The 21,695-nt window shown below is 46.6% G+C and overlaps 1 long non-coding RNA gene across 1 annotated transcript in view; it reads left to right on the top strand.

Moving 5' to 3' along the window:
* The window catches only part of LOC135918236 (uncharacterized), a 90,311-nt gene that overhangs the window by 38,510 nt on the left and 30,106 nt on the right, over positions 1-21,695 (top strand). Inside the window, exons 4-5 of the long non-coding RNA XR_011507738.1 lie at positions 3,068-3,155; positions 3,751-3,931. This is a non-coding gene — a long non-coding RNA (uncharacterized lncRNA). The remainder of the gene's footprint in view (positions 1-3,067; positions 3,156-3,750; positions 3,932-21,695) is intronic.

Below are 21,695 nucleotides of genomic sequence, written 5' to 3'. Positions count from 1 at the left end.
AGGACTCTGCGCACCTCATTGTGATGATCTCGTATAGCGCATCACTATTTCAGCAAAATGACAGCACAAGGGCTACGATTGTAAATGGAGCCAACTGCATAGGAATTGTTCACGGCTAGGCACCCTGAATACCCCCACAATTAGCATCGCCATTTCCTCGGTTTCCATTGAGTAAATACTGTTAGCCATTTTCTGTAGAAAAGCGCCAGTACAAGCATGTCAAAGCAGTTCTTCAGCTATCAGCGTTTCTTTATTCAGGCGTCGAATAGTGGGCATCTCATAGAAACAAGGAGTATTTCGGGCGAAAAAAATGCAAGCTTTTGCCGCTTTATGGCAAAGTCACCGAGTGCTTCCACTTTGATAACGCACGACGTTAGCTCGCCTACCTACGATCCCTACGTGAACATGTTAGAGGAGGAGACACTTCATCAAAAGAAGTGCGCAAATCGGATGCACTAATGAAACTGCTGTGCGCGAAGGTTTCAAGCACCATCAAGGCACTAGTGGTGCATCAAAAGCAACAGACCGCATTGTTCTGTCTGAACGCGCCCCCCTCTTGCAGAGAAATCTAAGACGATTTCTCTTACTCAGCAATAGAAGCGAGAGTGCGGCACCAAGAAACTTCCGGTCGCGGGCCTTATCGGTCTCCCGCGCTGGAAAAGAAAGCGCATTGCTAAGTTCTTTCGCTGTGCAGAAATTACGCTCTTAAATTTTGAGACAAAAGACACGCTCATTACGCTTCAAGACGAATTAATGCATGACATTTTACGTATAACATAAACAACCTTGACTTGCTAAATTGACGTTATGTTCAGAGGAAGAATGTTGACAATCTGCGGGCTGTGATATCGCTGCCAATACCTTTCTTGTTCGCCACGTTTAACGTGCTACGTATCTGAGCAAAACCGGAACCTGTCCGGGGCCTAAGTTTCAAATAGCAAGAGGGTCCTGAAATGTGTTGGATGGAACGACACCACGTGTTTTACCTTGCAGAAACGCGCCTTCCCGCCACAGTACCGTGGGTGACGCATAGAGAGTTTCGGCAACAAACGCGCGGCGTAATATTTTTTTTATTAGCTGGGAAGGGCGTGCGGTCATATCTTATAAATAAATTTTTTCTATGCGACGCCTAATGCAGCAAAGTTTCTTAAAGCGTTACCTTGTACGATTGGAATAGCGGAAAATTAAAAAAAATTCAGCAGATCCCCCTACTTGGTATCTATATATAGACAGCGAAGCATTGTGCGAGTGTATAAATAGTCTAAACGTGAGTATGTGTTCATTGAATTTCCGGAGATGGCGACACAGAAGGCCCCGTTCAGGCTTTGTAGACAATATTACGCAATGCCGCCACCACTGCCAGTGATGCTCGAAGGCGAGCTTTCTGGTTCTTCTTTTTGTTCTCTTGCTTTCACCCGTACGGCCGGCGACGCCGCAGATGGATGAAATGACGGATGCTGTGAGCGTCTCCTTTAAAGGAAGCGGTGGGTGTCGCCACCAAGCTCGTGGTATTATTGTGCCTACTTTTCTAGATATGTTTTTCTAAAAAATAGTTCACGATGTGCAGAGGCGAACGGCATCTGGTGATGCTTGTGCAGTCGTCGTGACGGGCAGGATTCACCTTCCAGCTTTTACATGAATAGACCAGCTACGTGAATCGCATGAATTGAATGGGTGGGGGAGGATGCAACTAATTCTTGCTTAAGTTGCAAACCGTTAGGCTGCTATTTCTGAGATGCGTGTTTAAGCGTTCCAGTAGCACACCAAGGTCCAATCTGTCACCCAACCAAGTTCACCTACTAAGTAACGCTCGCAGCAGGAAGCATCACCCGCCTTGGTTGCTCAGTGGCTATGGTGTTATGCTGCTGAGCACGAGGTCGCGGGATCGAATCCCGGCCACGGCGGCCGCATTCCGAAGGGGGCGAAATTCGAAAACACCCGTGTACTTAGATTTAGGTGCACGGTAAAGAACCCAATTGGTCGAAATTTCCGGAGTCCCCCACTACGGCGTGCCTCACAATCACAAAGTAGTTTTGGCACGTAAAACCCCATAAGCTTTAGCAGGAAGCATGTTCGACAACCGCACTAAGGATGTGAGAGATGGTACTGGCTAACACTCCCAGGGTTAACTCTAGTAGACATATACGTGTAAATACGAAGGAACAGGACGGGAAAAGCGCCACCGTGGTAGTTAAATTCAAAAGAGGATTGCAGGAGTAGTGACGAGACATGGGTTCGCACCAAACCTGCGGGCAATTGTTTTTAACACGAAAGTGTTTTATGCCGCATCCAGGATGAACTTCCTGTAGCGGATGTGACGTCGGAGCGAACGCGTAAAAAAAATTTGGAGGGCGCTTCACCCTTAGGGGTGGAGCGCGACAGCATTCAGAGATCCCGGAGTGCTTGTCGCGCTCCCGGCAACTGCAGGCTTCTTATTTTTCTGAATCTTCGCCTCCGGGCGCCGCTGGCGCTTTTCAACAAAGTCACAAAGTGCTTCCACTTGGGTATGCACGACGTAAGCTTGCCTTCAAACGCTGCACGAACGCGTCTGCGAAGGAGACGCTTGATCAAAAAGAAAAAAAAGAAAAAATGTGTCCAAATCCACGTCACTAATGGAACTGACTTAAGCGAACGTTTCGGGAGCCAACAAATGCAAAATGACGCATCAAAGGTGATGCGTCGCATAGTTCAGTAACGAACGCGTGCCACAAGCAGAGATGGTTTCCCCAGAGGCGCTAGTATCGGTATTGGAAATACAGCGCCGCCACGAAGCTGGTAGCCAAAGAATATGCAATAACGTTTGCATATGTGGCGTTATCTTTTCAAACTACATAAGAATAAAGTAAGGCGATGCAATTATGTGTAGATATGTGCTTTTGGCTATTTTCTTTTTTGGCGTCTTATAACATTATGTGGTCACTTCATTTGCTTCGCCAAGGGGAGGCGCTTTTGCTCTCAAGTATTCGGCTACCATTTTCTTCGTGCACGTTTTTTTTTCGTATGCTCTGCAGCTTAGAACTTTCTGTACCTGCGAATTTTCCTGCAATGTTGGAAAAACTGCCTTCAGGATACAAGGCTCGCTGCGCTGCTGTGTGACGTGGGATCTCGAGGAGCAACACGAGGGCGACATGTTTCTGTTTCCCAGCGGACGTGTGGTAAGCGTACTTTTTGTGCAATCGTTATGAAGAAACAAACGTTGTTCTCGTCAAAACAACTATAGGATGAAACGAAAGACCTTCCGCACTTCTTTTCGAGTGAATATCGTTGCTTCGGTTTGGCGTGGCGCAATTTTTCTGCCGTGTTGTAAGAAACTAAAGCTGCTTCGGCGATTGAGGCTAGCTGACGCCCAGACGGAAACTTCGCTTCGGTATATGTTGGCGGTTGCTCTCCATTTTTTCCACGAGTAGAACACCTGCAATTTATAATACCTGCCGAAAGTGTTTGAATGCTTCGTGCGCAAACTGTTTACGCAGGAGAGCGTTCCGGGAACAAGTATTTTTCTTATTACATTGCCGCTTTTTAATGGTCATAAAAACGGCACAAGAAAAATAAAACTACGTACCAGTCATCGCTTGCATTTTGAAGAATGAGTTCGAGTTTCCTATGTGTCGACATAGGTTCGCTTCGCTTTAGAACCTATGTTTAGAAAGGCAGATTTCTTTAGCCGCTTCTTTGTACTCTCAACTTGATTTGGTTTCAGTGTTAATTGTTCTCTTATTATGACCAAGCGGTATTTTGCCCATTTCTCAGAAATCACATATGACGAGATGACGCTAAATTGGGAGTCCTAGCAAGGCTGACGCGGGAGCAGATGTGTAACGGCTACAGCCTCTGCACGGACCACTCCGGAGGAAGGGACTACGCCAAACCCGTTCTGGTTGCTGAGCTGTACCGACTGTTGGAGTGGAAGAGCAGGCCCTGATCAATGAAGGTAAGCAAAAAAATGTATAAGTGGTTGCCAATCTGTGCTTCTGTAGTTCATTATTTTTGTGCAAAAACCAACTTTACAGGTAAGCGCGCAAGTGCCATGAGAGGGGCCAGCACTGCCTCTTCTTCGTAGTTTGCTCCGCCGCCGTGTGCCCTGTGACGTCACGCAGCGAAATTTGCTCCGCGTGCGCGAAGAAACCGTGTGCGTGCCTTCGTTATCGTTATCGCTATCGTCCTTCGTTATCGCTTGCTCGCGGGCGGTGCGTGATGTTCCCGATTATTGCCTAAAGTAAAAAGCCGAACAGTTTTTGCTGACAATGAGCGAATTGACGTTTGTGAAAAGTGGCGCTGCGCTTGGCGCTACAGCGTACGATACGGCGAAGACAGTTCTTGCAGCGCGCTGCCGTCTTCTCCCTAAGCTTGGTGTGCCGCTTTACAGCAGAAATTGTTCCGCAGCTATAATCGCAATGTTCAGTTGCCCAACGGCTTTAAACTATTGGAAGTTACTTTTGCTTTTATTGACATTTCGCAAAGTGATTCACTCAAAGAAAATAGAACGCTCAATTACCTAATCCTTAATAAGATTATTCAAAACTATCTCCGATCACGAAAACTGCAGATATCTATATATCATGAATGTATTGCAGCAGTAAAGCTTGCAACGTTGCTTATTAAATTTTGGGACCGTATTGCTACTTCAAATTACCCGCTGTGGTTGCTCAGCGGCTATGGTGTTGGGCTGCCGAGCACGAGGTCGCGGGATTGAATCCCGGCCATGGCAGCCGCATTTCGATTGGGGGCGAAATGCGAAAACACCCGTGTGGTTAGATTTAGGCGCACGTTAACGAAAGCCAGGTGGCCGAAATTTCCGGAGTCCTCCCTTACGACGTGCCTCATGATCAGAAAGTGGTTTTGGCACCTAAAAACCCCATAATTTTTTTTGCTACTTCAAATTCTGCAACCAAATATTATCAGAACTCACGACATGGACTAAGAGTTCTATTCTACAAAAACAGTCCCGCTTTTCGTCACGCGCAGAAGAAATTTGATAATGAACGGGCTTTTCGTGAAGTATTACCATAAACATGAAGCGATGTTCTATGGCACGTATGTCCCGCATGACACTCAAACATAGACAGAGTGCTGTTCTTGTCCTGTGTGTCTGTGTGTAGTTTTCCTTGACACAACGTGCAGCGTCTGCGAAAATTTGCGAAGTAGCCTGACAAGATGTTCTGATGACGTACATGTCTCTACAGCTTCTCCACTGGCGCAGTGAAGTAAAATCGGAAAATATACTCAACAGCAACCGCAGGCGTCGTCAACAGACTGAAAGATGATGCACAAAGGCATCGCCAGTCAGCGAAGTTAAAGAGCTGCCGGAAGAATAGCACAAGGCAACTACTTGAGCAGTTGATGTATCACGCGAGCCCAGAGTCTTCCCAACTATTGCAGGGCCAGGGGACGCTCCATTATTGCAAGAACTTGCTCTAACATGATAAATAAATTTTTCCGCACCACGTTGGTGTTGTCGCGGAATTCTGTGGTGTGTCCGCTGTTCTGGAAGACGAGCTAAACAGCAGTGTGCAATACGAAATATATTGCTCTAATAAATACCGCTTAGACCTGCTGCAGTAGTTGTGCATTGCGCGTCTTATGCTGCACATAAATGACAGCCATTTGCATCTCAAAAACGGCGTGAGAGAAAACTTACAAAAAGAAAACTCCAAAGGCTTGAAAAGTAAAAAAAAAATCTCACTGATATTTTTTTTGTAATTCCGATAGCTCGTAGGGTGGTCTCCTGATTAGCATATCTTTTGAAAATGTTTAGATATATTTCAATGTGTACATAAACATTCTGCAACGTAATCCTTCTGCAGGCTATCATTGCCCCCACACTTGCACCCTCCCCTTCAAAGATTATTGCATAGCTACCATGCCTTGGTCTTGGGATGCTAGAATCTGCTTGAGCTGACCTCCGTAATTGTGTCCTAATACTAGGGTTCGTCAGCACTCTTGACTTCAGTGTTTGATTAAGAGGAACCTTAAGCTCGCGCTCAACTCCGACGAGTCCTATTCAAATAAATGTAAAACGCAAGAACGATTTTCTGAAATAACCCCTGGACCTATTTTGATGAAATTTGTTGTATTTGAAGGGTAAAAATAAATTGTAGTGGCTTCTGCAAGCGGAATTTCGATTTATATTGTGAATTCTGTGAAAACAATTTTGAACTATTCGAAAGTTAGGCACAAATAGACGCACGAAGTTTATAGTTTATTACTTCGGCATCAAGAAGAGATATCGCGGTTTTGTAAACTGCATCCATTAGATAATTTAAAGAGGACAAATTCGATATTTCAATTCATCTCTTACGTGATTTTGTTACGTTGTGTACAAGGGTTCTGCAACAGCTGTATTTCGGTGACAATGATTTTTTTTAGATTCATGTGTAACATATCAATTTTCTCTGCTTTAGATGTTCATTTGTTTAGATATTCATTTCACAGAATTGTGATGTCAATTTTTCCTTGCTGAGTTACGCACTTGTAAATGTTATAGTGTTCTTTTCAGAAAATTTTCGACTTTCTGCAATTTTAATTAAGAAATGGAGGGTCTAAATCAAGAATTCAAACCCAACATTTAAGTTTTTCCTTTAAATGCGACATATATCGTCATATTGAGTGCAGCGGTTTCCGAGAAAAACGAATCCTCCTTTTAGATGTATTTAGATAGGAGCACCTCAGCTAAAACTTCCTCCTTTTAATAGAGTAAAAGTGGGAGGGGGGACATCTCCTTTAGGCAAAGTCACGAATATGGTTAATAAACAAAGAAAGCAAGCATTCTAGGAAAGTTGAAGAGCGTTCGCCTCCTTATTGTGTCCACAGAAAAATTTCCATAACGGATGTTCTCCAGCCAATGATGAAAATCGTAACACAGCTAGAACACCTGTCCTATGCTTCAAACAGGTCGCACGCCACCTAGCCTATAGGCTCTTTTTAAAGGAAGGGCGTGATGTACATTAAGCGTATTAGAAGACGGTCTTTAAAACCATTAAAAAAAGAATTGTCTTGAGCAGGTTGCACTGATTCACTGAATGCAGCCGACTTGCGTTGCTTTTAGAAAATATATCTCATATCTCGAAGCTGGGCGTTCAATAATACCTTTGTGCATCACTCTGTCCTTGCCCAAACTCTACTGACGATCAACCGCTGATTGACGCATGCTACTCCTGCATTTACTGTTTCACAACGAGAAAACTTACCGCTGTTTGCTTTTATTATGTCGGAACCGTGCAATTTATGCCAAGATGACGATAGATCAAGCAAACGAACTGTATTACAAATGTTAGGAAACAGCTGCAATATGCTAGCGAGGGATTTAGTATTGGTGCTTTGTTCACAATGTCACAGATCTTAATCAAGTTCTAGTGGTCTTATATCTTCTATAGCGAAAGAAAACCAGATATAAAAAAAGACTACAAAATTTTTCTATATAATTTGCTAGAGATTTATCGTTTCATTAGCACAAGGAGAGCTTTGCAGAAAATTGACTAGGTATAGCAAGTTCATTCGTCTAGCAAGTATACCCGTTGTATGGAATAAAAAAGGAAGCTTTTTTACTGGTATGCGGAACATGTAGATCGACTGCTCTTGCTAATGTTTTTAATATTCACAAATAACTGTTGCGGCAAAATTGCTTAGGTAGAGGCCTGTTGTGCACTGCAATGAAGCCTGGTCTCTGTATCTATTTTCGGTCTTTCAAGAACTGTAGGAAGTTGTCTTACGTATGTGTGATCGTAGTACCGAATGCGCCCACTTGTACTGAATAATGAGATACTCACCTCTACATTATGGTGTTGTGTAGTGAATGCCTTGCTGTGCGATAGGTTGCTAATAAAACGACAGAATAAGCCACATTTTTCTGACTATCTATGTTTTGCCGAAACAGAAAAATAGCTGCGTGGTATTGCATGCCGGCACGCCCATCTTGCAGAGGAAAAAAAGTTTCACATAGATGTGTTACACGTGTTGGGAATTAGAAAAAAAAATAGAAGCCGAAGCGGGTCGAAAACTATCTGAAAGAGCAAGACAATCTGAAAAATTAAATGCAGGCGGTGTTGGTTTCCGTTGCCGCCTGTAGATAAATTCGTGTGCTCGTCGAGCGCACAGCCGACAACAAGCGGGATGGCGTTTCACCCTCGCGTATCAACAAAACCGTTGCCATGGAAGCAGCATAACAGCGAGTCGGCCTAGTTGGAACAGATTCATCTTAAAACTTTTTGTGCGCAAACAAATAGGGACGAGGAATAGGGGCAACACAAGGATGAGCGCTGTTTGTTTGCGCACAAAAAGTTTTAACATGGAAGCAGGCTTCACTTCTTTCTTGTTTATTTTTCTTTCCGGAGTTTGGTCTACCCAGCACCAGGGTATAAAATGGCATTCGCTACGCTATTTCCCTTTTCGTGACGGTATAGCAGCAGACCTAGCGGTGTTGTAGGTCTCCATGCAGTGCACAGATTGTGACGTCGTCAGCGCGTGGAAAGGACATACCGATCGTAACCATGTCCATATGACTACGTTCACAGATATTGCACATGTACAAATAATGAACATACGGGAAGGCGTAGTACTAGAGTATCCTAGTTTGGCGTTGTTACGCTCCGCTCAGAAGCTAAGCGGAGTGGAAGCGCGAATACGCATGCGCCCTCCGCTTAGCCGCAAGCGGGCTTGCGGAGCGACAAACACGGTCCGCTTATAAGCGGCCTGAGCGGAGCGGGCTGTGCAGCACCTTGGCTATGTTGGAGTCAGAAAGGATTGGATTGGATGCGGAAAGCAAGCTCGCTAGCTACCACGTGGTTCCCCAAGACGGCGCTTTATTTACCTCTGGATAAAATGGACCGGTAACGCATAAGAAACGCACGTCCAAATACATCACGTAAAAATAAGTTATATATATTGTCACGAAAAGACAATGTAAGATGTGCCTGGCGTCGGCGAGGCAGACAGTTGTACAAGATGGCGTGCAATAAGTCCAAGCCGGCGTCCTCAGCTTCTGCTTCTTCTACTTCAGCGCAACGTCTCTTGCTGAGCGCGCGTTCCAGTCCCAACTTCATTTTCAGCGCTGGCTCGTGACACCTAGCGGCAGTATACATTTTACTGTATAAATGTGATGAATGCGGTGTTTTTATTTTCTTTCATTACCCTGAATTTCGCCAGAGGGCGCTGCAACTACGAAAAGTCCGCTCCGCTTCGCTAAACGAATAACTAATACGTGAAAATCGCCCGCCGCTCCGCTATGGCGTAACGGGGCGACACGGAGCGGAGCGTACCGTAAGGACGCTAAACTAAAATACTCTATGTTAGCGTTTTATATATTAGCGATAGAGGACTTTGTCCACCTCTTTGTGATAATCTCGTATAGCACATCAATACCACTCGGACCGTGCAACGCATTGCAAATGGAGCCAGCTATCTAGGAATTCTTCACGGCTAGGTATTCTGAAAACCCACGCAGTTAACATGGGGAGTTTATCGGCTACCAATCATTAAATACTATTAGGCATACTCTGTATAAAAGCGAGAGTACAGGCATGAGAAGGCACTTCTTGAGCTGCCCGAGTTCCTTTAACTAAAGCGTCGAATAGGGGGCATATAATCGCAACACGGAGTATTTCGGGCGGAAAAATGCAAGATCTTGCGGCTTCGCGGCAAAGTCGCCGACTACTTCTACTTTGGTAACGCACGACGTTAGCTCGCCTACCTTCCATCGCTACCTGAACATCACACAGGAGGAGACACTTCATCAGAAGTGTGCAAGTCGGATGCAGTAATGAAACTAATGTACGCGAAGGTTTCAAGAGCCAGCGAGGCAGAACGGTGCATCAAGAGCAACGCACCGCGTTGTTCAGTGTGAACGCGTCCCTCTAGCAGGGAAATCTAAGACGGTTTCGCTTGCTCAACAATAGAGGCGAGAGCGCAGCCCCAAAAAGCTTCCGGTCGCGGGCCTTATCAGTCTACCTCGCTGGAAGAGAAAGTGGATTGCTAAGTTCTTTCGCTGCGCAGAAAATATGCTTTTAAGTTTTGAGGCAAATGACATGCACATTACGTCTCAAGAGTAATAGGTAACAGTTTGCGTATGAAATTAGACAACCTTGACTTCCTAATTTCTCGTTATGTTCAGAGGAAAAATGATGACAATCTGCAGGCTTTGATTTTGGCGCACTCCTGCTGCCCGATATCGCGGCCAATGCCCTTCTTGTTTGCCACGTTTAGCTGGTTACGTCAGGGAACAAAACCGGAACTTTCCAGGGTCTATGTTTGTAGACAGCGAAAGTGTCTTAAAATGTGTTGAATCGCAAGACACAACGTGTTTGACCTTGCAGAAACGCTCCTGGTAACCACCGTACAATGACAGACGCACAGTCAGTTACGGCGACGAATCCTTCGCGTAATTTCTTTGTTTGTCAGCTAGAAGGTGCAGGCGGTAACTTATTCTAACTTTTTTTTTCTCTACGACGAACCGACCAAGTGTCTTAAAGCGTTACCTTGCACCAGGGGATGGCAGTTATTTACAAAAAATGCAGCAGATCCAACAAGTTGAAATCCATATATAGACACCGAAGCTTTGTGCGAGTGCATAATGAGACGAAAGACGAGTTTTTTTGCTATAGCAATTATGTAGACACTGTTGTTGCATTTCTGCCGTCGCCGTCGCCGTGACGTTCTTTATAATGCCCAAGGAAAATGGGAGCGTCGTCGCGCGCTGTATGCTGTATGTGAGAGTCAATGCCTGTGAGGCTGAGCGGCCAACGCGGTTCAATTTCGCGTTCGTGAGCGAGGATTTTCCTGTCGCGCTTGAGGCAGGCGGGTCCGGCGAGGGAGAGTGGTGTTCTTCTCGCCTGCCGCTATGCCGTCGGGGTGCTCAGCGGCGGGCGAGATAGCGAGGTCACGAATCGTAGGCGCTGTAGCAGACGCCATGTGGCGAAAGTGAGTGCCCGCGCGGGCCTCATCTTCAAAGCGATCTGTGACTGAGCATGTGTTGGTGGGCTAGTTGGTTAAGCACGATTACAAAGACGGCGTCGAATACAGCAACACGAGAAGAAGGGGACGTGCTTGTCACGTGTCCCCTTCTTCTTGTGTTGTTGTGTTCGGCGCCGTCTTTGTAATCGATCTGTGATGTTTGCAGAGTGCGCGTAGTGCCGGTAGCTTCATATGCGTGTTGGTTTCGGCGTTTCTTACGCATTGAAGCTGGAGATGCACGCAGGACCATTAGGTCGCGACTGCTGTCGTGTTTCCCAACTCCAGCGTTTTCAGAGAGAGTTACCGCTGTCATAGAGCTATGTGTGTTCATGTTTACCTGTGCGCTTGTGGCACCGTGCTGGTTAATTTAGTTAAAAGAAGTTGTCGGGCTATTCGGCGTGAATTCATGATAGAATGTGTAAGTGCGACTGAACAAGGACGTAGAAAGAAGCAGACACACAAAACTGCGCTGTCTCCGTGTGTCTGTTTCTTTCCACGTCCTCGTTGAGTCACGCTTACACATTCTCCAATTGCTTATTTGATTAGTAGGCAAATGTCTGCAAATCAATACGCACGATAAAGCTACTATCCTTTCTTCGTACAGCTATCTGCTAATTTACTATAGCAACCAGTGCTTCGCTTTTCGGGCGTAACTGCAATTTTTTTTATTTATTTAATGTCCGCACAATGTGGCACGGTAGGCTTCATGCAGGCGTTGTAGAGACGCTAATGCAACGCCACCACCGCTGCATGCGATGCGGGAAAAAGAGCTTTCTGCCGCGTTTCCTAACTCCAGTGTTTTCACAGACAGTTTCCGCTGTCATCGAGCTACGCACGTTCATGTTTACATGTGCGCACGTGGCACCGTCCTCGTTAATTTATTTAAAACACGTTGGCAGGCTAGTTGGTCTGAATCCATGATAGAATGTGTAAGCGCGAGTGAACAAGGACGTGGAAAGAAGCAGACACACAAAGACAGCGCTGTCTCCGTGAGTCTGTCTATTTCAACGTCTTCGTTGAGTCACGCTTACATATATTCTTCCATTGTTAATTTAGTTGGTAAGCGAATTTTTACTAGTTCATGCAGCCGATAAATCTACTATCCTTATTTCGTGCAGCTATCCACTAATTTGCTATTGCAATCGGTGCTTCGCCTTTCCCGCAAAACTGCGATATGTTTTACACACCTTCGCCGCCGCGCGCCGCTGCCATGCATGCGCGGAGGCGAGCGCCATCTGGATGGTGTTGTTGCAACGAACCGAGCGTAGTGCGCCTCTCTACGATCGGTGAAACGCTGATAAAGGAGTTTTGTGTTTGAGTTACCGTGTACCAGAATTATGCTTTCTCGTATATTACATTACAGACGAATGCTACATGACGGCGCCTTGGGATTAAGTCGTACTTTACGATACTTCTGATGCGTTTTACTAGGAGAAATGCAATTAGTTTAGTGACGCGTTTGCGCCACACGGAGGACCTGCGTGTATTGAAATGATTTTTCGCTCACAAGGCGCTCATTGCCGGTGATGGACGCTGACTGCGGATAATGTACGACACAGGACCCTTAAAACTACCACGTAATATGCTATATCTTGGCAGGTACGGCCCCGCTACGTAATAGCGGTGACGCAAAGCACTGCATCATGGCTATAACGAGCACCGATAGGCAGCGCTTCGGTAGTCTCAACGCAGCGGAGAGTCCAACCAGGTACATGCGATGCAGTTTCCGCAGATGGTTACTTTTTCGCGTCTGATTGCCTGTGACGACTCGTCGCCTACGAAGTTTAGCTTCGACATGCATCAGCATCGCTTACAAGCCGCCAAGCGCTTCGCTACCGATTGCATCAACTAACGGGTCCGCTACGTGGTGCAGAAAGGCAACGACGTCGGCCGGCGAATCAACCTTTGGTCCAACGAGAGACACGCCAGCGTGAAGCAGAATTCCGCATATTTGTAGTGCAGGCTGTGGACTCTGGCACAACTATTCCTGAAGCCCAGCGCGTCGCAACTCAACTGGTTGCAACAGACTTTCGTACCACAATGCTCGTGCCTTCGCCCAAGCGACTCGCCAGCAGGACGCCGTGCGCCAAGCCATCCTGCGACATGGACGCCATCCGACAAATCCTGCGCCTTTAGCTGCAGCGCACCATGAGTTCACGAATCTAACATGCAAACTCAATTTCATGTTCTCCTGATTCCAATGAATTCATCCAATTTCATTTATATGCAATTGCTACATTGACTCAAAATAAACAAGCGGTTTGCCCTAACCTTTACTTGTTGTCATTGTGTGTTGGCTTTCTGCTTTTACACCTTTGACGAGTGGCCTGACGAACGCGCTATGATTCGAGGTCTTTCTACTGCGGCCGCTTGACATGAAATCATTTGAAAAACCAGGCTCCTACCACTTCTGTTCTCTTTTACTCTGAAATTTTTTTTTCCATCCGAAGCGTTTGAAATTCATAAGTTGCATAAAATTGAGCTAGCCCAGCTTTCTTCAATTCCTTCTTCACTTTTGACTGGTGCGGCGGGTATGACTCAGCGCAAGGGCGCTTTGTTGATGTGGTAGGCGATGTGGTTAACCCATGCTGACGTAGCAACCCTTGTGCAAACCATGATGCGATGCCATGCAACACATGCTGTCGCAGAGCCAGAAGTGCCCAGTTGGACTCGAAGTGCGTGGATTGTCGGTACTAGAGTGAGTCATTTAGGTCCCGATGAATGCGTGTTTGAAAGACAAGTCGGTGAACTAGCGTATCAGTGATGAGCGTGAATGTAGCCTGTGCATCGGAAGTGCCTCTACTATACCGGAACACCATCCTGAGGCCTCGTATAGGGCATCCTAATGCCGTCCTAGATCTCCATGTAGTGCACACACTGTGACGTCGTCACCGGGTAGAAAAAACATACCGATGCTAACCATGTGTACATGAGTTTCTTCGCCGATATTGCACACGAACATGCTATAAACAAACGGGATGGCGCAGTAGTAGCGTTTCTGAGAACTAATTTTGGTAGAGGAGCCTGTCTATTTCCCTGTCATAGCCTCGTATACTACACCAATAGTGCAGGAAGCTAACGTATGCAAGTAACACATTGCGAATTCAGCCGCCCTCATGGAAATTCTTCATTGCTAGGTATACAGAACACCCGCTGTGGTCTGTGTGTCGTGTACACCCTGTGACGTCGTCAGCATGTGGCAAAAAACAGCGATGTTATTTTTGTGTATATGACTTAATTCGCATATGTTGCGCACGTACAAATAATACGCAAACGGGAAGGCGTAATAGTAGCGTTTCTTGAACAAAGTTTTCATAGAAGAGGCTCTCCATGTCTTATAATCTCGTATACTATATGAAGCGAGGCGAAGGGTGCGTGGACCTGTCAACGGAACGATCTTTTCATAGTGGAGCCTCTCTATCTCTTAGTGATAGTCGCGCATACTTGGACACAAAATCGAAGGACCAAGACGTCAATGGAGCCACCTATGAGCATTTGTTCGCTACTAGTTATGCTGAACACCCATTACAATGGCCCGGGAATCGCCTCAGCTTCGCCTTATTAAATTCTAGCAGTCATTAGGTGTATAAAAGCAGCAGTATAGCGTTGTCGATGTACTTCCTCTGCTGTGTGAGTTCTTTAATTCACTTTTGTATACTGGTTATATCATAGCAAAGAGCAATATTTCTGCAGCAAAATGCAAGCTGCCGGATGCTCGCTGGCATTAGTGCCATTCTGCATGAACATTGTGGAGCAGGAGATACTTCATCAAAATAATTGCAGTCACGTCTGAAAGGCCAAGCACCGATTGCGATAGCAAATTACTACATACCTGTACGATGTAAGGATAGTAGTTTTCTAGGTCTTAGATATTTGTAAACATCCGCTTACTAACTAATTTACCAATAATAGAATATATAAGCGTGACTCAACGAGGACGTAGAAAGAAACCGGCATACAAAGACAGCACTGTCTTTCTGTCTGCTTGTTTCTACGTCCTTATTCAGTCACGGTTAAACATTCAATCAGCGGTTGAAACCAAATAGCTCGTCAACGCGTTTGTCCGAATTAGCCAGCACGGTGTCACGTACGTGTGACACATGACATGACATGAGCCCATCCCGCGCGATGACAGCGGAAAGTGTCTGAAAACGCCGGACTTGGGAATCACGACAAGAGCCGTGAGCCAATTGACCTCCGTTCATATGTCGCTTCAACGTCAACGAAACGCTGAAGGCACAACCCATGCGAAGCTACCGGCACTACGTGCACTCTGCAACCAACGCAGATCGCTTTCAAGACACAAAGCGCCTTCAACGTCTCTCTACAGGCAGTAAAATGATTTACACCCTTGATGGTGAGAAATACGAATCATAACACCTTTGAAGGGTGTTTTCATTCAAGAAACATCTCATCATCATGACTTTTTGCGAAGGATAGGGCAGTTCCAGATGTCATAACACCCTTTTACCCACCAAAAGGGTGCACTGATTAAGAATATTGGGGGTGGATGCACGGGTGTTTTTCTTTGTTTTTATTACATTCACAAGCATGCAGCTGCACGAAGAGATTGCGCGTCCCACGGCACTAAAAACAAGTGGCGGATCCAGAAGCGGGCCCTCCCCTACCCCAACCCCTTCCCCCCGAGAAAAGTCGGGCTTTTAAGGCCGACAAAACTCCTGAAAAGAATCCCCCTCCGATTCACTGTCTGTTTTGATGAGCCATTTTAAATATGTCCTGCGAAAAACCTGTTGCTGAAGCACTACTATCTCTTATGTAATAGTGTTCTAGGTGGCACACAGTTCTCAAATGTCGTCACGCACAAATTCCGTAGAATCAAAAAGCGCGCACCTACTTTTTCTAGTATTGAATATTTAACCAAAAGAAAAATGTTCAAAATGTTTTCAGCAAGGCAGAACTAGTGCAGCTCTTGCTTTTGGGACGCCAGGAATCCAACAAAATGAATAGGAAACGTGACAGCATGCAGCTGGACGCGCCACAATTGCTCCAAAGCAATGCGGTCGTCTAGGTTTTTTTCAAGCATGACAAAACAGGAAGAAAGGGGCGTGACTAACCATACGCGGACAAAAGATACGCCGATTCGGGAAGCTTTTAACCCACCTGACATTCCTTCGCCGAATCAATAACCCCAATTCGTTCTGCTTCTCTCACGTTTACAAACAGGGCAGCTTCGTTGGCAAACTTGAGCCTTCTCACCCACCACAATGCTTTGCTCAAGCAGCATCTACAGAAAGAGCCGTGCGCAACGCTCATGGCTTCGCGCCTGCGTCAATTTACAAATCTGGCTGTGCAAAAGGAAACTATTAAATTTGTAGTTGTATAGGAACGTTCTACTGGCTTACAAACAGCTGCCAGAACGGAGTGCTAAAAACGAAAGGGACAAGAATGTGAGAAAATATAGACAACCAACGTACAATTTGCGGTACATAGAGTATTTACAACACCGAATAAGAGGGCTATTTACTCAGATATTTCCCCTCCCGAATTGGAGACAGTATTATTGCATGCATGAATAGAAGATTAAGCCAATTATTGTAGTGAGAATGAGACTCCAGAAATTGGCGGTGCATTTGCAGACCCATCTATCTTCACGGAACAGTGGCGAGGCAAGCAGGTGTATCTGAACTCAGTGTGCAGTCTTCGTTACGGGCAAGATGCGTGTTGCAGATTTTACAGACCAACTATGTGAATAGACCAGCTGTGTGAACGGGATGAATTGAAGGGATGGTGGCGGGTGCGAATAATTCACGCTTCAGTTGGCGGCATTTAGACTATTATATCTCTGACGCGTTTAGCAGCGGTCCCGTAGCAAGCCAAGGTCCAATATGTCACCCAACCAAGTAAACGTAATACGTGACGCGTGCGGCAGCAACTGTGTTCTACATCCGCCACTAAGGACATGAGTGATGGCGCTGGCTAACATTCCCAGGGTTACCTGTAATATATATATATATATATATATATATATATATATATATATATATATATATATATATATATATATATATATATATATATGTATGTATATAAACACCCAAGAAAATTGAGGGGGAATGCTGTGCCACGGTAGTTAAATTACAAAAAAAAAGCAATCCATGCGTAGCACGAAGACCCGGGTTCACATTCAAACAGCAGCCAGTTCTTTTTTAATAGGAAAGTATTCTATGCTGGGGTCCACGATCGATTACCTGTAATGGCTGTGACGTCGAAGAAAATCAAATCAAGTTCACTAAACTATGTCACCAAACCAAGTTCACGCACTACGTGGCACCTGCGGCAGAAAGGATGTTCCACATCCGCACTAAGAACGTGAGCGGTGGCGCTGACTAGCACTCCTAAGGATAAATATAGTAAACACATGCAAACGCCAAAAAAGTTGACGGGAAAAGCGTCGCCACGGTAGTGAAATTAGGAAGGGCATTGTACGCGTAATGCGGACACACGGGTTCACATCCAACGTGCGGCCAGTTGAAATCCGTAAAAAATTTTAAGGATGCTTAAGCTACAACTTTTACAGTGGAACGTGAAAGCAATCAGAGATCCCTGACGGCTTGAAGCGCTCCCGGCAACTGCAGCTTTCTTTTTTATTTCTCCACGTTTGCCTCCGCGCGCCGCTGCCGCGCATGCGCTGAGGCGAGCGCCATCTGGATGCTGTTGTTGCAAGGAACCGAGAAGGGCGCACCCCTCTATGAATCGTGAAACGGTTGAAAGGGGTTTGTGTTTGAGTTACCGCGTAGCAGAATCATGCTTTCTCGTATATTCAACTTATAGTCCGACGTTGCCACGTCTGTAGGTTGTGTTTAGGTTGTACTATACGAGTTTTGGGACGCGTTTTACTTGGAGAATTTCAAAACACTTTAGTGACGCCTGTGCGCCGCGCGGAGGGCCTACGTGTTTCGAAATTATTTTTCACTCTCGAGGCGGTCGGTGCCGACGCTGGAAGCCGACACCGAATTTTGTGCGACACGGGATCTTTAACACCACCAGGTTTATGTGCTCTATATTGGCAGGAAAGCCGCCACCACCGTGCAGCGTTGACGCGAAGCACTGCATCATGAGGCTAAGGAGCGCCGACAGTGAGCGCTTCTGTAGTCTCAGCGCAGCGAAGGCTCCAACGCGGTGTAGCCTGGTGTAGGCGGTGTAGGCCTTCTGCTCAGGTGACGACGCACTTTCTACACATCGTTTTTCCTCCGCGTTTGTTTAGGCTGTGACGACTCGTCGCCTACGGAGTTTAGCGTCAGCATGCATCAGCACTGCTTACACGCAGCCAACTGCTTCGATCGCGATGGCATCAACTAAGAGAACTGCTGCGTCAAGTAGCGCAGAAAGGCAACGACGTTCGCGGTCGAATCTCGAAGCCAGCCCGAAGCTGTACGTCATCGCGTGTTTGCGGCGCACGCTCGGAACTCTGGCACTCGTATTCCTCAAGCTGAGCACGTCGCTACTCAGCTGGCCGCCCGACACACTAAGGAACCATACCAGGATGCTCGTACGCTCACCGAAGCGATTCCATAGCACGACGCCACCCGCCAACAGGACGCCGTAAGCCAAGCAATCCGGCAACATGGTCGCCAGCCACCAAATCCTCCACCTTTCCCTGCAGCGGACTATGAGTCCACAAAGCAAACACGCAAGACATTCTGTGAATACACGTTTCCATTTTATGTTCTACCAATTTCTATGAAAGAAGGATAAAACATATCTTTTTTCATGCCATTTCACTTATTTATTATTGCAACATTTCACTTGAATAAACAAGTAATCTCCCCTGCGCATTCCTTGCTGCCCGTGTGTGTTGGCATTGTATCGTTACACCTGAACTGAGCGCTTCGACACTTATTTGTGCCATTGTTCTAGGACTTTTGTTCTGCGCCTTCTCGACATGAAATCAGTTGAAGAACTAGCGTCTTGCCACTTCTGATCTCTTTTCATCTGATTTTTTGTTCCGTCGGAAACGCTGGAAATTCATCAGTTACAAAAATTGGAGGACGCTTAAGCTTCGCCTTCAAGAGTGGAACGCGAAAGCGTTATCGCATCTCATTCGCACTGCCTACTCAAACGCGCTGCGCCAGCCAAACGTCGCGATCGGCAGAGATAGCCGGGCCCCGACGCGCCATGAAGGCGGACGCGGTCATGGGGCGAGTGGCGCGCCACGTGTCGGGGCAGCGCCGTACATTGCGAGGAAGGGGGCTTCTGTGTTTGCCGCAAGCAGGCTCTGCGTGTGCACAGAGCGCAGAAGAAATTTAGCGGAAACGTACTTCGCTACTCGTGAAACTGCGACTTCTGTAAGTTACATGGTCATAATTACCGATATACACCACAGTATAACTTTCTACGGCTCGTTTCTAAGGCAACAGCGCATTCACAAGAGGCGATTTTGTCCCGTTTTGAAGGAACGAACTCGTGGCTGAGTAGTAGCGTCTCCATCTCAAACCACGGAGACCCTGGTTCTGTTGCCACTAGCCCATCTTGCCAGATGCTTTTTTATTTATGAAGTGCCTTCTGGGATTTATCGCTCACGGCCAAACGCCGCTGACGCCGACACCGACGACACCGGCTTTTCTGCGACACGAGCTCCTTAACACTCTCGCGTTAAAATTCTGCTAGCCCAGCTTTCTCGCATTCGTTCTTCACTTTCCACTGGTGCGATGGATGAGACAGTGCATTGGCGCTATATTGATGTGGTAAGCCCGTGCTCACGTAGCAATCCTTGTGAAAACCATGATGCGATGACATTAAATACATGCTGTCGCACAGCCACAAATGTCCAGTTCGATTATGAGTACGTGTATCGTCAATTCTAGAGTGAGTCAGTTAGGTTCAGATGAATAGATGTTTGTAGGAGTCGGTGACCTACTGTAACGGTGCGGAACGGGAATGTAGCCTTTGTATCCGAAAGTGCCAACCCCATGCGGGCACACCATCCTGCGGGCTCGTGTAGTGTATCCTGTCGACATTTAAGTAGCCATGTAGTGTACACACCGCGACGTGGTCAGCGTGCGGAAAGGACATACCGAATGGTAACAGTCTGTATATAACTTTGTTCCCAGATGTTGTCCTCGTATAAGTAATAAACATACGGGCAAGCGTAGTGGTACTGTTTCTTGGAACTACTTTTGATGGAGGAGCCTCTTGATCTGTTCGTGATAGTCTTGTATACCACACCAATATACAGCAACACGCAGCAACCGATTGCGAATGGAGCCGATTTGTCGGCATTTGTTCACGCCTAGGGATCCTGAACATCCCCAATAATGGTCTTGGTGTTGTGTCAGCTTCGACTCAGTAAATGCCATTGCTCATGCTCTACTTAAAAGCACGAGTATAACGTTTTTAAGGAACTTCCTCGGCTGTGCGCGTTCTTTAATTGATTCTTTGTATATTGGGCATTTTATAGCGAGGAGCAGTAATTCTGACAATAAATGCAAGTTGTTGCCGCGTAATAACCAAGTCACAAAGTGCTTTCACTTCGGTGATGCACGACCTTAGGTCAGATAACTGCCATCGCTGCATGAACGTGGAGGAGGAGACAATTCATTAAAAGAAAAAGAATTCGCAGTTACTCCTTCAATGAAAAGCACAGATGGCGATAGCAAATTAGGAGATAGCTCTACGAAGTAAGGATAGTAGCTTTATCGGCAGTATAAACTTGCAAACATTCGCTTACTAATTAAAATAGCAATGATAGAATGTGTAAGCGACACTCAACGAGGACGTAGAAAGACACACAGAAAGTGCTGTATCCTTTTTTATACGTCCTTGTTCAGTCGAGCCAACACATTCTATCATGGACTCAAACCAACTAGCCCGTCAACGTGTTTAACTAAAGTAAGCCGCATGGTGCCACGCGCGCATAGGTAAACAGGAACACATCTCGGTCGATGACAGCGGAAAATGTCTGCGAAAACGCTGGAGTTAGGAATCGCGGCAGGAGCCGCGAGCGAATTGATCTCCCTGCATCTCTCGCTTCAACACGTACAAAACGTCGAAAGCACAGCACATACGAAACTACCACCACTACACGCCCTCTGCAAACATCGCAGGGCGCTTTGAAAGTGAGGCCCGCGCGGGCGCCCATCTTGACCACGTCGCAGATCGCTTTCACAACTCACGAGCGCCGCGAACGCGTCCCTACGGTGTCCGCGATTCGCGTTGCCAACAGCGCAGAAGACGCCACGGTTGTCTCCACTCTTCACGGAGCGGTGTGCGAGGAGGACATCGAGGCACGCTTATCAGCCGCCGTGGAAGAACGCCCCTCCTCCCTCTCCTCACCCCCTGCCTCGGGCGCCACCGGAGAGGGCGAGCCTCCGGGTCGCTGCCCTCACGCGCGCACGCGAGAATGAACCGCGTTCGCCGTCTCACCCCCACAGGCTTTCACTCATACAAAACATCACGGTGGCGTCGACGGCAGAAATGGTCCTGCAGTGTCCATAATTATAATTGATATCGCAATGAAAAGAAGGTGTGTGAATCCGATGCGCTGATGGAACTACTATACGCGAACATTTCATGAGCCAAAGAGGCAAAATGGCGCATCAAAAGCGACGCGCCGCATATAGTTCAGTGACGAACGCGTCCCTCTAGCAATTGCGAGTTTTTGTAAGGGAGCTTTCACCAAGTTGAAAGAGTTTTTACTGAAGAGGTGTTGTGCAGCAGACACACGGCGCCGACGAACTCTTTTCATTGCTTCCTTCAGGACACCCTGTTGAGAGCATGCCGGTAGAGTACGA

Source organism: Dermacentor albipictus, chromosome 8 (genome assembly GCF_038994185.2).
Source record: "Dermacentor albipictus isolate Rhodes 1998 colony chromosome 8, USDA_Dalb.pri_finalv2, whole genome shotgun sequence".
In the NCBI taxonomy this organism is placed as follows: domain Eukaryota; kingdom Metazoa; phylum Arthropoda; class Arachnida; order Ixodida; family Ixodidae; genus Dermacentor; species Dermacentor albipictus.
Note: the sequence above shows the minus strand (reverse complement) of the source record. Positions and strands in the feature narration are given on the sequence as shown.